Raw genomic sequence first — 10,429 nt, forward strand, 5'->3', positions numbered from 1 at the left:
CAGGAACAGCCTCTCATATCTGGAGGAGATGTCCTCCAATGGCTTCTCTTCACACCTGGAATAGTATCCACAGTCCTCAAAGTAGCTTACGAGGTCCTATGTGATTGCCCCCTACCTCAGTCGCACCTCAGCACCACCACTCACTCTCGTATTAGTTTCTTGTGGCTGCTGTAACAAATGACCATAAACTTAGTGGCTTAAAACAGTAAAACTTATCCTCTCACAATTGAATGCCACAAGTTCAAATTCAAAGTGTTGGCAGGGCTGAGCTCCCTGCAAAGGCTCCAGGGGAGGATCCTTTCTTGTCTCTTCCAGCCCTTGGCTTGTGGCCCCATCACTCCAATGTCTCCCTCCACGGTCACGTGGCCTCCTGTTCCTCTCTGTCTCTCCTCTGTGTGTCTCTCTTCTAAGGACATGTGTGATTGCACTCAGGGCCCACCCAGATAATCCAGGATAAATCCTCATTTCAAGATCCTTAACTTCATCTCACTTTTTTTGCCATATAAGGGATTCTCACAGGTTCCGGGAACCAGGACGTGGACGTATCTTTGGGTGGGGACACTTCCAACTCCACACACACGCCAATGTTCACACAACCCCACCTCCCTGAACCCTGGCATTCCTCAAACACATGAAGCACATTTCCAAGGTCCTTCTCCCCTCCAATGGACTGCCCCTCCCCACCCCCACCCCAAGTGGCTTGCTCTAGCCCTTCAGGCAGGACTTAAAGGTCGCCTCTACTCTTTCTAAAGCAGAAATACCTGGCCTTTCTCCATCCCTTTTCTTGGGTTTATTATATCCTGACTTGATCATATTCGCTTGTTTATTTTTTAATTTCTTGTCTCTCTCAACCAGCATGAATGTTCCACGGGGCAGGGGCTTCATTTCTGCAGCACAGGTGAGCATTCTGGCACTAGAGTGATGGTGTATGCCCATCAGGGACCCTGGCCCTTTCTATCTTTCTGTTCCTCCTTCCTCAGCATGCGACTTTCTTTCTTGTGGTCTCAGGATCCAAGATGGCTGCTCTAGCTCCATCTATCGTGTTGCCATCCCAGGCAGGAGAAGAAAGGGCAAAAGGGATTTTCTGAAAAACCCCATCCAGTAACTTCTGCTCAGATCCCATGGGCTGCACCATCCTGCAGGGCTTCTGTTACTAAAGAAAGGGAGGAGGCATGGAGGAGGCAACTGGCAGATTCCACACATTGGGGATCGAAGCCCAAGTCATCTAATTCTGAGTAGCCATGAATCTCAGGAATCTAATCAAGGATTAGACCAGTTGCTTCAATTCAAGGTGGTATCAGGGGATGTGGGGTCAGAGCAAAGAGCACAAGAATGGGAGCCAGGAGCCTGGAATGCCACTTTGGACTCTACCGCTCATTGCTTTGTGCTTTTGGGTTAGTCCCTCCCTTTTCTATGCCTGTAAAGAGGGAATTGGAAAAGGTCTTCAGCAGTAGGTGTGTCTTCATCTTTACCATCTTCACCACCATTATCATTTTGTCACCATCATCTTCACCTTCACCATCTTCATCTTCACCATCATCTTCTTAACATCATCATCGTCTTTACCAGCAGCAGTATCTCCAGCACCTTCACTGATACCATGATCTTCTCCCCCATCAATCAGCCACCACCATCCTCATCGTCTTCGCATCACTAGCATTATCCTTTGTCATTATCCCCTGTTGGTCCCTCTTCACAGCCATCATATCTTCGTCAGTATCTTCACCACCGCCATCTCCATCATTATCACCACCATCACCACCCAGCACCTCCTGGGTGCCCACTGTATACCAGATATCGTGCAAGTTATCTCACTTAATCCTCACTGGAATGGTGCCAGGAGGGACAACTTTCTACCACCACTTCCACTTTTAAAATGAGGACACTGTCTCACAGGATAAGAGACCCGCCACAGGCATCTGGCTGGGAAGTGCCAGAGCCGAAATGCAAAGCAAATCTGTGTGTCTCCGAATGCCCAGTGCAGTGTTCCCTCCATGAGGTTCCATCCTCAGCTGCGACCCACCCCGTGACCCGTGACCCGTGACCTGGGGGACCTTGAAGCCCTGACCTCACCCAAGTGCTGACAGAGCCTCCATGCGAATTGCTTCATAGCCAAATAGCCCTTCCCCCTCCCACTCCTTTGCCTCCCAAGGTTTGAGACAGGAGCCCATTCCTTTCTTGCAGTTGGGATGAGAGGACTCCCTGCTTCAAAGTCAGCCTTCCCATGCAGGGTCTGCCTATGGATGACGCCAAATTATCAAAGGGCCACATCAAAGCCTGCCAAGGTGGCTTTCAAAAGGGCAATTTACAAAACAAAAAAGGAAGCCTGGGCTGTGGGGAGTGGTGGGGCCAGGTTGGTGAAGCCCTGCTCAAAAATGTTGACTAAGCAGTTGGTTTTGCGGCTCAAGGTGAGAGGTCACAGAGCCACTCCCCAGGCCAGCATAATCAGCACCTTCAGACTTGGGGACTTGACTCTAGGCTGCTCCTGCCCACATGGGACTCTAGGTACTGGGAAGGGGAGCCTCTAGCTCTGTGGGAGCAGGGGAACCGAGTAAGGTGCAAAGCCTGCTCCTCCTCTGAACTCCGAGGGTGGCTGTGGCTCCCTTGGCCCAGCTTCAATTGACCTTGGGTGCAAGTGGCCCAGGAGTCCCTAAGACTAAGGCCCTAGGCCTGTGGCTCTTTGCAGTTGCCATCGGGGTGCTACAAGGTGGCTCCTAAACTTTCCATCTCCTTCTAGCTCACTGCTGGGCCAATAAGGCCCACCTGGCCCCTCCTGGTGAGGAGCCAGCTGCTGCTAAGTGCAGCACCAGGACTGGGGTCCTCTCGGGGTCCCCCCACCCTGAAAGTCAGGCTTGTCTGGTAGCCCACCTTCTACTTGCCACTGCCAGCAGGTATAGTTTTCTGAGAACTTAAAATAGGCTAAACACTTGAATTATCATTGTGATTATCATCCTCACCATCACCACCACGATCACCACCACCACCATCACCATTACCATCATCACCATCACCACCACCATCACCACCATCATCACCATCACCATCATCACCACCACCACCACCATCACCATCACCACCATCACCACCATCACCATCACCATCACCACCACCACCATCACCATCACCATCACCACCATCACCATCATCATTCTCTTATTGTTGTTGTTAGCTAAGATAATGTGTGCTCTCTGCCAACACTATTATATGGACTAAGTCATTGACCTGACAACAGCCCTGCAAGGTGGGTGCCTTTATCATGACACCCATTTTATAGATGGGGAACTGAGGCCCAGATTGGGTAAATAACCGGGCCCAAACCACTCAGCTGGTAAGTGGCAGAGCCAGGACTGGAACTCAAGTCTGTCTAACTCCAAACGTCTGCTCTGTGGCTTTTGGAGTCTGCCTCATGCAGGACTGACCGCCTCAGACGCCATGCTGGACTTCACTCTGGATGGGAAGTTGGTGCAATGAGCAAGAATATGAGGGCTTCTGTAGAACCATCCTCTCTTATCCTGAAAGGACAGAGACAAAGCACCTGGCTGCGGACACATGGACCTGGGACTTCCTGGGGCATTATGGCGGCTGCCTCTTGGTGAGTATGAGAAATGTTGCAAAGCAGCAAAAGCATCCATTGTTCACCAGGCTGGGAGCAACAGCCTGGGAACCCGTCTGTTCAGGGATTGTGTGTTGATCACGGAGAAAAATGATTATGCTAATAACCCATATACAGAGGGTGCCAAAAAAATGTATATGCATTTTAAGAAAGGAAAAAACTGTATTAAAATGGTAATACTCAATATATACTGATAACAAAAGTTTAATACAAATCACGTTTGACTTTTGCAATTAGAATCTTTCGACCGAACGTCATTCTACACATTGCTACCGTAATTCAATTCAACTTCAGCAAGTAATACATAGATAACATCTCTTAAAATGTGTACATTTTTATGGCACCCTCTGTATAGGGGTTAATTACATATCTATATATATACACAGATATATAGATACATATATCAAGGATAAATCAAGGATATCTGTATATTTATATATCTACAAATGTATATATATTCATAGATATGTAAATATATAGATATCCTTGATTTATCCAAGGAATTTGCTCCTGTGATTGTGGGGCTAGCAGGTCTGAAATCCATAAGGCCAGCCGCTGGAGGGTCTCAGAGTGTTCCTACATGGGAGACCACACTGGAACACTTGTGTAAGAGTCCATCTCCTGGACAGATATCCTGTTGGCCCTGGAGGGGTAGTGGTGGGTGTGCACTGGGCAGAGGCTTGGGGTTACTCTGCTGGAGGGTATGGCCTCCTTTGCATACTGGACCCTCCTGGCTCACTCTCTTGGGAGGCAGCCCAGTAGCCCGGTTTGGGCACAGGCTCTGGAATCAGCTCCCCTGTGATCAGACTCTAGGTGCCCGACCTCGCAGCTGAGGGCAGTGTCCTCAACCTCTCCAGCGTCCTCATCTGTAAAATGGGAATTATGACAACAGCATCACTCTCTGGAGGGACTGCCTTGAGTCGGGTGTTCAGAGGAGAGCCTGGCACAGAGCAAACGCGTCTTCAGTGCTGCCTGCCCTCTGCCCACACGATTTTTGTTTAGATTTTGTTTGGACTTTGTTTGGATTCACGCATTCAATTCTGACAACAGCCCTGCGAGGCAGACATCACTGTCATCGCCGCTGTTTTACAGACGAGGGGCCCAGGGTTGTGTTGTTCCTGCTGCTACTGGTGCTGCTGCTGGTGGTGGTACCGCTGGTGCTGGCGGGGCTACTGGTGGTGCTGGTGGTGGTAGTGCTGCTGTTGCCCTTTGTTGGTGGTGATGCTGTTGGTGTTGCTATTGTTGGTGTTGGTATTGTTTTTGGTGTTGTTGCTGCTGGTGGTGTTGCTGTTGCTCTCGGTACTGCTATTGTTGCTGGTTTTCGTGCTGTTGCTGTTGCTATTAATGTTGCTCTCCTGTTTTGCTGCTGTGGTGGCGGTGGTGGTGGTGGTGTCAGTTCCTGGTAGGAAGCTGGTGGCCGACTGCCCGTGAGCATTTCATTCACATCTGCTGTCAGGCTCCAGAGGGTGCCTCCGCTTGGCTCCATGTGACCCCACCGGCCCTGCTCTTCCTCCCACTGCAGAAGTTCTGGAAAAGCCCAGGGCTGCCAGGGAGGCAGTGGAGGAGGGGCTGCCTCTGCCAGTGGGCGCTGTGGGCCGGCCTGGCATGCCGGGCTGTTCAAGGTGCGCCAGACTGCAGCTGGCCCCCCGCCCCCGGCCCTTTCTTCTCTCTCCTTTTTGTTCTGGCCCTTTTGATTTGGGAACAAGGCCCCTTTATGTGGCGCTGGGCCTGGCTAGGCCTCTCCGTCCCACCCAGGGCTGGGGATTTCCTTTTCATCTGGTGCTAGGAGCCCCAAGCTCGGAGCGAGACAGCAGGAGGGGTTTGGTGGTGTCACAAAACCTGGGTGACTCAGCTTTCAGTGGGGCATTGTGGCCCCGCAGCTTTGATATTTTAAGTGGGAATGGCAACAAAGGGGATCCAGGGGTAGCGGGAAGGTAATGCTGCTCGCAAGGCCTCTTAATGGCACGGCCTTCTCAGGCTCGTCCGCTGAAAGGAGACTCCTCTCCCAGGAGGACTATTCCATTTCGGAGGGAGGACTGGCCTGTGACCCCAGCCTCTTAAGGACGACATTGAGTAGGGCTGCTGTCTCGGGGTTGGGGGGATCAGCCGCCAGATCCTTGCCCCCACCCAGCCAGCTCCTCGCCCCCACCCAGCCAGCTCCTCACCTGCCCTCAGTTCCCGAAGCTTCCCACAGGGTACAGCAGCAGGAAGTTTCCAGGCAGAGAGGTGCTTGGTGGGCCTGTAGCCTCAGTTCAGTGAGTCAGCCTGGAGGGATGGGAGCTCCAGGCCCCCAGCAGCTCGGGGAACCTGACCAGACAGAAGGAAGCTGGAGGGAGGTGGCCAGTGTGGACTCGGAGACATCATGTCCACAGAAGACAGAGAGGACAGAACTCTTTCCCTTTGTTGTCACACCTGCCTATCAGTGGAGCAGGGCTAGGGCGGAAATTAACATGGATGGGACCTTTAGATTCTCTGGGCCTCAGTTTCCTCATCTGCAGAATGGAGATCCTACTCTCAACAGGGCGCTGTGACGGTGAATGATTAATGCCCGCGCAGTGCTGAGAAAAGCACGTGATAAGTCGACAGCACAAATGGACTAGTTTTGGGGTGGTGATTCTGCATTTTTAAATCATCCCGTTTGCCTGCTTGCTGGCCGTCGTGCAGGATGGCTTAGTGATGACGAACAGAAGGCCAAGCCATCCAGGTGCAAACCTTGCCCGGGAGCCTCAGGCTGCGGAGCCTGGCTCGGCATCAGGTCCCTTCTCTGCTGAGGGGGCGTGGTGATCGGATCGACCCAATCGAGTTGTTGAAGGACCCAATGGGATATTCTGCTGAGAGGGTTTGCTGCCTTGCCTGGCCCACATGTGCTGTTTCCGTGACCACGGTTTTGATGTGTGCCCGGAGGGCTATGGGTGGACTTAAGGTTGGTGGGAGGCAGGAGAGCCCAGTGGCCATGAGCGCGGGCTTCAGTGTCACACTCTTGGCTTCAGATCCTGGGGCTTCCTTTCTGTTGCTGAGTGACCTTGGGCAGGTCACTTTGCATCTCTGTAAAATGGAGGTGCTGACACCCGCAGCTGCTCGCGCATTGCTGCGGGACTCAATGTGATTGCACGTGGTGCCTGAGGCTCTCAAGACCAGGCGAAGCGTGTTATCACTGTCGGGAAGGGTGTGGAGACCCAGAGAATCTTGGGCAAACTGCCCGGGAGGCAAAAGGTCCTTCTGTTAGATCAGCGGAGCCTCTTTGAGGCAGACACCTTGTTCCAAAGAAGGTTACGGATTTAGGACATATGGAAGACCACAGGAAGGGTCCAGGAATGCCGGAAGTCTGATCTTTCTGATGATGATAACAGCTGATGTTTGTCATGTGCTTGCTGTGTCCCAGGCAATGTGCTGAGCAGCTCACTTACATGACCCCCTTAATCCTCTCCCAGAGGGAAGAACTGTCATTATCTCCATTTAACCAACAAAGCAACTGAAGCTTGCCTCCCCGTGAGCTGTGAGTTACAGGGCGGGCTTCAGAGGGATGTCTGTGCGTAACTAGGGAAGACAGCGCTATGTGGCCACTCTGCTCACCATGCAGTCTGTCCTGAGTGGGCAAGGCTGAGTGAGGGAGCGCCCCAGGGCTGGGAACACTGAGACCCCGCCTGCTGGAAGGGCAGGGGACAGGGAGCCTCAGGAGGCCCTGTGAACCAGTGGTCGTGGCATAGGAGGCTCTCTGGTGTCCCTGGGCATCTGGGAAGCCCCTCCATTGGGGCCCATCACCCAGGCAGGATACTGCTGAGCGGTGTGGCTCCCTGGAGAATGGGCGTCCTGGAGGCTCTAAAAACACTGCAAGGTCTTTGACACCCTCCCATCGGGAGACGGGGTCTATGCCCCCTCCCCTTGGATCTGGGGCGCTGTGCCCACCGGTAAAATGCAGTGGGAGTGATGCTGTCTGACTGCGCGGTGAGGGCAGAAATCGCGCTACGTCAAAGGGTACGCATTGCAGGTACACGAATAAGTTCTGACTGTCGTTACTAACAGCATGTTGGATATAGAAAGTTGCTGGGAGTGGATCTGAAGTGTTCTCACCACAAAATTAAAAAAAAACAAGAGTTAACTGTGGGAGGTGATGGATGGATTAATTGTGCTGATCTTGCAAATTAATCCATGAGGTACATGTATATCACTTGACACGCACACAATTACATATGCCAATTATTCCGCAGTAAAGTTTTTAGAGGTGGGGTCGCTGCTGCATTTCCTACCTTGTTCTCCTCGGTTCTTCTCCGGGAACTCCCTCCAGAACCCAGTGGCCATGTGGAGAGCAGCTCAAGCCACACAGAGGGCCACACACAAGCACTCCATCAGCCGACCCAGTGAGTCACCCTACCCAGGTGCTAGAAGATTCCAAGGGCCCAGCCATCCAGCTGCCCTCGGCCTTCTAGTCTCCCCAGCTGAGGCCCCAGACACTGGGAGGAAGGGACAAGCCACCTCCACTGTGTCCAGTGCAGGTTCCTGTCCCAAAGACTCTGAGAGCACAGTAAAATGACTGATATGTGCCATTGAGTGTTGGTGCTGTTTGTTACGCAGCAGTGGAAGCTGGGATAGTCTTCCACTGGGGAGAAGAGACTTAACACCAGGCCCTTAGCTTGGGCTTTCCAATAGCCCCTTAATTCCTGCAGCCCAGAAGGGGCCTGCAGTGTAAATGGGGGTTCCATGGATGGACCAGAAACAAGGGTGTGTGAACACCCTACAATTACACACAAAACACTGTGTGTACATATACCTGGGTGTTTGGGTGAGGCAGGTCCACAGCGTCCTTCATATTCTCAGGAGGGTGTATGGGATGGATGGTGTACAAAGAAGCAGCTGTGATTCCTCTGTCCCTATAGCCACACCCCTTTGCCATGTGACTCTGAAGCTCCTCCCACAAGAGGTGGAGCCTATTTCCTCATCCCACTCCAGAATCTGGTTTGACTTATTTCTACCAACAGAATGTGCCAAAGGGGCAATGAGTAATTTTGGAGGCTAGATATTAAGGAGGTTTGCAGCTTCCACTTGTCATCTTGGAATGTGTCTCTGAGACCATGTGAGGCCTTGAGGCCGTGAGAAAGTCAGGGCTGGCTGTGGAGGAAGAGGCCTCCTAGAGAACCCAGGGGCCCAGCCAAGAGCCAGCACTGACCACCCACGTGGTGGTGACGCGGGCTGGGCTCCCCAGCCCCAGTTGAACTGTCAGATGAATGCAGCCACAGGAGAGGCCCAAGCCAGACTCACCCAGATTGCCAACACCCAGAATTATAAGAAATAATGAATTGTGGTGGGGTTTTGTTTATTTGTTTTTTAGTGTTACATTGTTTGTAAACCACTGAATTTCAGGGTGGTTTGTTACACAGCCAGAGACAACCAAGATGGTGCGTGATCTTGACTCTGGCCTGTTTTGCCCTCCCAACCCCTCTGTGAGGCAGATGGAGCAGAACAGAAGTAATAATCAGAAACCTGGAAGGCGCGGGGGGGGGGGTGGTGTCAAACATATGTTGATGGAAGGAGATTTGATTTGGGGTGCTGAACACACAATGCAATATATAAATGATGTATTATAGAAATGTGCACTTGAAACCTATGTAATTTTATTAACTAGTGTCATCCCAATACATTTAATTTAAAAATAATTTTTAAGAAACCAAACAAACCAACCTGTGGATGGCCCTTCCTGTGGGCCAGGCACTGTTCTGAGCTCTTAGCCTGAGGGTACCCTTTAATCTTCAGGCAACCCTACCAGGAAGGTGTTATAGTGGTCTCTATTTTACAGGGCAGAGGCCAAGGCACAGAGAGGTTAAGGAAGCTGCCTGAGGCCACACAGCCAGCAAGCACAGAGCTGGAACTTGAATGCTGGCTGTCAGGTCTCGTAGAGATCTTACCCCCATGCCACAACATACCAGTGCAAGAAAATAGTGGGCTTGCCTCACTCGTGGTCAGGCAGGTAGGAGGAAAGCCTCCTTCCTATCCTCTCACCCCATGGCTGCCCACTGATGGGGAGTGACAGGGTGTGGACACTGGTGTGTTTAGTGTTTTGCAGGTGTGCAGTTATGCCTGAGATGGGGCCAAATTGCATTTTTTGGCTCCTGGTTTGCGATGTTCACCTTCATGAATTCATAGCTCATTCTATCCACCAAGACTAAGAACTCTACTGGCTGGGATGCAGTGTGGAGTGGTGGGCAGTGCCCAGGGCATGCAACCAGACAGCCCTGGGCTACCAGGGGGCAGGGTACTGTCCCCTCTGGAAAGGTGATCCCAATCCCTTTACAATCTGGGTGCCTGGGCTAGCGAGTAGGAGCAGGGCTCTGAGGCTTGGTTTCTCCATCTGTAAAATTAGAACAATAATGATAATGACAATATGTCTCCCTTGCAGGGCGACTGCATGGAAAAGGTTCCCTGCAGTAATGCCTGTGAGAGGACTGGCTACCATGGACATCACATAAAAGTATGGGATAGAATGGTGCCCCCCAAAAGGTTTCTCCAAGTCCCCAATCCCAAACATGTGAATGGGACCTTATTTGGAAAGAGGGTCTGTGCAGATGGAATCAAGTCGAGATGAGGTCACAATGGAATAGAGTGGCCCTAATCCAATGACTAGTGTCCTTAAGTGCAGACACACGCAGGACAGAAGGCCATGTGATGACGGAGGCGGAGACTGGGTGATGCAGCTCCCAGCTGAGGACCGCCCAGAGCCCCCAGAAGCTGAAGGAGACAAGAAAGAATTGTCTCCCGGAGCCTTCGGTGGGAGCGTTTGCCTGCTGACACCTTAATTTCAGACTTTCAGCCTCCAGAACTGTG

Source organism: Rhinolophus hipposideros, assembly GCF_964194185.1.
Source record: "Rhinolophus hipposideros genome assembly, chromosome: 10".
NCBI classification, from domain to species: Eukaryota; Metazoa; Chordata; class Mammalia; order Chiroptera; family Rhinolophidae; genus Rhinolophus; species Rhinolophus hipposideros.